The following is a 5,864-nucleotide window of genomic DNA, read 5'->3' on the forward strand; positions in this document are numbered from 1 at the left end:
CTCAGTACATCACTATGTTGCCCCACTTCCATGGGCTACCCTTTGAGGATGCATATCTATTCCTTAGGGAATTGGAGGAGGTTTGCATTCTCATTAAGGTCCAACAGTTGACTGATGATGCTGTAAATTAAGGTTCATAACTTTTGTGCTCAAGGACCAAGCTAAGAAATGGCTCTATGGTCTGCCTACCAATTCCATTACCGCACGGGATGGATTTACTATAGTCTTCCTGAAAAAGTTCTTTCATTTGCATAAAACCAATAAATTCAGGAGTGACATTCTTCAATTTAGGCAAAAACCTAGTGAGTCATTCTCCAAATTTATGGAGAGATTTAAGGACCACCTTCAAGAATGCCCTCACCATGGAATTGATACATGGAAATTTTGTCAAATCATTTATGAGGGTATTGATTATCAGATCAAGTAATTTTTGGGGTCTATGAGCCCCAAAGGTTTTACATCTTTTATAGATGAAGACGACACTTGGAACTTTTTGTTTGAATTAACTGAGAAAACCAGAGAGTGGGAGTCTACTCAAGAAATTGAGAGGACAAATAAGGGTTACCTAGTAGAAGGTGTTGTGGCCAAAGAGGCGCAACTTGAGAATCTTATCAAGAGACTCGAAGCCATAGTAGTCAAAGGACCTACCCAACTGAACCAAATAAATCATTCTGTGCCTATGTGTAGTTGGTGCCAGTCTCCCACGCATATGATGGAGAAGTGCCCTAATATTTCTAGTGTCAATGGTTTGAGTGTAGGTCCTGAAAATGTGAATTCCATGTCCCAAAACAACCCTTATAGTCAGACCTATAAACCAAGATGGAGGAACCATCCTAACATCTCTTGGAATTAAACCAATAATCAAGCAGGCCCTAATTTTCAACCCAGAGTCAAGGACAGTTTATTCCCCAACAAGCCAATCAAAAGAACATGCCCCCCAATCAGCACAATTTTAGGATCCCCACTCAATCTGCTATTCCACCACCTCCTGCAAATCAACCTCCAGGATTCATTACAGAAGGTGGTGATTCGGCTAGGCTTTCTTTTTTAGAGAAAAGCATGGAACTTCTCATGAGTACTTTCATGACTAGCCAACATAACATGGAGAAGCAAATCTCCCAACTTGCTAATGTTTTGCATGAAAGGGAAAAAGGAAAGATGCCTAGTCAGCCTAAACCAAATCCTAGGAATGTGAATATGAATCATCAACCAACCCCAAATTAGTTGAATTCAATTCAAAAGAGTCCACAACAAGAGCCCTCCAATCGTCATAATTCCATTTATGCCTTAAGGAGTGGTCGTGAATACAAAAGGGATGATTGTGTACCCATTCTACCTGATAATCCCAAGGACTCTTCTGATGAGGTTAGCACTCAACTTCCTTTCCCAGGTTTGTCTGATGAACCTGAAGTTGTTAGAGAAGAAACACCTGAACGAGTCTATGTCCCTAAAGCCCCATTCCCTAAAAGACTAGTAAACAACAAGAAAAATGTTGCCTATGATAAAATTCTTAATATCTATAAGAAGGTGTAGGTCAACATCCCCTTGTTGGATTCAATATCCCAGGTAGCCCCTTATGCTAAAGTCCTTAAAGATATATGCACTCATAAGCGGACTATAAATGTGCCCAAGAAAGCTTTCTTGGCTGCAAATATTAGCTCCATCTTGGCTCAACCAATGGTGGCTAAATATAGGGACCCTAGGTGTCCAATAGTCTCTTGTGTTATTGGTAACACCAAGATTGACCACGCTCTTCTTGATTTAGGTGCAAGTGTCAATCTATTGCCTACTCTATTTACCAACAATTGGCATTGGGAGAGATAAAACCGACGACTATCACGCTTCAACTAGTAGAAAGATCTATCAAGACTCCAAAAGGAATGGTTGAGGATGTCTTAATTAAAGTTAGGGAATTCTTGTTCCCTATTGATTTCATTGTTTTAGACACCCAGCCTGTCTCTTCCATTAGAGATCAAATCCCAATCATTTTTGGTAGACCTTTTCTTGCTACCAGCAATGCCTTAATTAATTGTAGGAATGGTTTGATGGAGCTTTCCTTTGGCAACAGTTCAGTGGAATTTAATTTCTTTAGGTTAGGCAAGCAACCTCATTTAGATGAAGAAGAAGTTCATATGCTCCAGAAATCCCAGATTCCATTAGACATATTTTGATATTGATTTCAATTCAAGATTTCAAGAGTGCATGGAACAATTGGGTGATTTTGATGAGGAAATTATGTCTAAGGTTTGGAGTCTCCAACCACCTATAGAGCCCATTGGACCCTTGTCTACCTCAATGTCCAACCCCTCCATTGTTGAGCCTCCTAAACTTGAGTTGAAGGAGTTGCCTTCTAATCTTAAATATACTTTTTTGGGAGAGGATCATACTCTTCCAGTTATTATTGCTTCTGATTTGACTTCTAGTCAAGAGGAGGAGTTGATCAAGCTTTTAACGAAAAATAAGGAAGCCATAGGATGGACCATGGCTGACATCAAAGGAATTAGTTCTTCCATTGTTCAACATCATATTCATATCATTGAGGGATCCAAACCTTCAAAAAAACCCCATAGAAGAGCTAACCCAGCGATGAAGGAAGCCATACAAAAAGAAATTTTAAAGTGGATGGATAATGGGATCATTTATCCCATTTCTGACAGTCAATGGGTGAGTCTAGTTCAAGTTGTGCCAAAGAGATCTGGAATTACTGTAGTTCAAAATGCCAATAATGAGTTAATTCCAACTCATATCCAAACAGGATGGAGAGTTTACATTGACGACCGTAGGTTAAATGTGGTAACTTGGAAGGATCACTTTCCTTTGCTATTTCTTAATCAGATGTTAGAGCATCTAGCTGGCCACGAGTATTATTGTTTCTTAGATGGCTATTATGGTTATAACCAAATCCCAATTACCCCTAAGGATCAACATAAGATCACTTTCACTTGCCCATTCGGAACTTTTGCTTACCAGCACATGCCATTTGGGTTATGCAATGTCCCTACAACTTTCCAGCAGTGTATGATGGGTATCTTCTCTGATATGGTGGAGACATTTCTTGAGGTCTTTATGGATGATTTTTCCATTCATGGATCCACCTACTCTGTTTGCCTTCACCATCTCTGATTGGTATTAGTGAGGTGTAGGAGAAGAACTTGGTCTTAAATTGGGAGAAATGTCATTTCATGGTGAAATAGGGTATTGTCCTAGGTCATGTAATTTCCAAAGATGGGATTATGGTTGACAAAGCCAAGGTAGACCTCATTTTCAATCTACCACCCCCCCCCCCAGAATTTGTAAGGGACATATGTTCCATGTTGGGGCATGCTGGCTTTTACAGGAGATTCATTTAGGATTTTAGCAAAGTAGTTAGACCTCTAACTAACCTACTGGCTAAGGATCAACCCTTTGAGTTCTCTAAATATTGTCTCGAGAGTTTCGAGCACTTGAAGAAAGAGTTGACCACTACACCCATCATCCAACCATCTGTGTGGACTGAGCCCTTTGAGCTGATGTGTGCTACGTCTGACTTTGATATAGGGGCCGTTTTGGGACAAAGACTCAATAAATTGCCCACAGTGATTTATTATGCAAGTAGGACTCTAAATGATGCACAGCTCAATTACACTACTACTACTACTGAGAAGGAATTCCTAGCTGTTGTATTTGCTTTAGAGAAGTTCCGACCCTACTTGATTGGGTCTCATGTGATCATCTATATGGACCATGTAGCAATCAGATACTTTGTAACAAAGCAAATATGCTAAAGCCCATCTCATTCGATGGGTCTTGTTGCCGCAAGAGTTTGATCTTGAGATACGAGAAAAGAAAGGAACGGAGAATATGGTTACAGATCATCTATCTCGGCTGCCAAATTCTTTGACTAGTAAATCTATAGTCAACAAGAGCTTTCCTGATGAGCAGTTGTTAGCAGCCGCTAGTGAACTGTGGTTCGCTGACATTGTCAACTATTTGGTTTGTGTGACACCTCGCCATTGGTCCAACCAAGATAAGTATAGGTTTTATTCCCAAGTTGAGTACTTTTTTCTGGGATGATCCTCATTTGTTTAAGACATGTCTGGATCAGATTATCTAATGTTGTGTTCCTGATCATGAGCAGCATTCCATTCTATCTTTTTGTCATGATCAGGCATGTGGAGGCCATTTTAGTGTGAAGAAGACTGCGGCCAAAGTTTTACAGTGTGGATTCTATTGGCCTAGCCTCTTCAAGGATGCTTTTGTGTATTGCAAGTCTTGTAAGGCCTATCAATCTTTAGGACATGTGACCAAGAGAAATATGATTCCCCCCAACTCAATTATAGTTGGTAAAATTTTTATGTGTGGGGTATTGATTTCATGGGACCATTCCTTAATTCTTTTGGGAATTTATATATCTTATTAGCTATAGATTATGTTTCCAAATGGATTGTAGCCATTGATTGTAAATCTAATGATCACAAAGTGGTGGTCAAGTTTATGAAAGAGTACATTTTCTCCCGCTTTGGTACACCACATGCTATTATTAGTGATAGGGGTGCACCCATAAGCTGGCTACCCCTTCTCACCCCCAAATAAGTGGCCAAGTGGAGGTGTCTAATAGCCAAATCAAGCAGATTTTAGAGAAAACTATTAATCCCAATCGCAAGGATTGGTCTAATCGATTGGTGGATGCCTTGTGGGTGCATAGGACACTTATAAGATCAATTTGGATCAATCTCCCTATAGTATGGTGTATGAGAAGGCATGTCATTTACCGGTTGAGTTAGAACATAAGGTTTTTTGGGCTATCAAACAGTTAAATTTTGATCTGCCTACTACTGGAGCGCATATGAAACTCCACCTAGTAGAGTTAGAGGAGATTAGGAATGACACCTATGATAGTGCTCGCATTTATAAGGCCAAAACCAAAGCCTTCCATGATAGACAAATTCTTAGGAAATCTTTTCAAGTTGGCAACAATGTTTTGTTATATAACGCTAGGTTACATTTTTTTCTAGGCAAGTTGAGATCTCATTGGGATGGTCCTTATATTGTGCAGACTGTTTTTTGTCATGGTGCTGTTGAGGTTTTGAACCCTATCATATGTGCAATTTTAAAGGTCAATGGTCAACGATTGAAACCCTTCATTGAGTTGCCATCTTCTACTCTGGAAGAGGTCATGGATCTGCATGAACCTCTTTACACAGATGACTGACTTTTACCCAGGTATGGCCCCCTTGAATTGTCCTTACTTTAAATTATTTCCATGCATTGAGGACATTGCATGACTTAAGTGTGGGGAAGGGAAATCAGTGTATTATTTTTCTATTTTCTCCTTTGTTTGTGTTTGTTTTTTTCTTTTTGTTTTTGAGCTTTCTAAGCATGAAGTCCTACTTTGGTTTTTGGCTAATGATCATACCATTCGGTTGCTTGATGTATGAAAGTAATAGTTTTGATTAAGGTACCCATCTTGATCCATAAAAACCCTATTGTGAAAAAAGAAACAAGCCTATCTCTTGAGATGGGACTCTCTTTTGAAAAATAAGAGACCCTTGTTTTACGGTGTTGGACCATATGTAAGTCTATGGGTTCCTTGTACTCTTAATTTGGAGTTGAGACCTTTTTAATTTGGCATGTGTTGACAAATACACAATTGTAAATGAAGTTAGGAAAGAAAGAATAGGAGTTGATTTCCTGGGAACAAGACAAGACATTGCGCCTCAGGAAGCAGAGTGTCTTGATTGAAACTCTTAGGGAGGAAATTTCTGAAAGAACTCTGGCATCACTGTCTATGTGGACATATGCAAAAAGCGAAGCTACATAGTATCTCGCGTGTCTAGTGTTTACTCCACTATGTCATTCAAGCCAACAATAGTGGAGTAGGATAG

General features: G+C 39.4%; 1 non-coding gene and 1 pseudogene across 1 annotated transcript; one reads left to right on the plus strand and one right to left on the minus strand.

Moving 5' to 3' along the window:
- Nucleotides 1–262: 262 nt before the first annotated feature.
- Nucleotides 263–369, minus strand: LOC122094565. Its single transcript, XR_006144880.1, has one exon. It is a non-coding gene; the product is annotated as a small nucleolar RNA R71 (small nucleolar RNA).
- A 70-nt stretch (nucleotides 370–439) lies between these two features.
- Nucleotides 440–5,191, plus strand: LOC122092955 (annotated as a pseudogene).
- The last annotated feature ends 673 nt before the right edge of the window (nucleotides 5,192–5,864 follow it).

The sequence above is a fragment of the Macadamia integrifolia genome, chromosome 11, assembly GCF_013358625.1.
Source record: "Macadamia integrifolia cultivar HAES 741 chromosome 11, SCU_Mint_v3, whole genome shotgun sequence".
Classification (NCBI taxonomy): domain Eukaryota; kingdom Viridiplantae; phylum Streptophyta; class Magnoliopsida; order Proteales; family Proteaceae; genus Macadamia; species Macadamia integrifolia.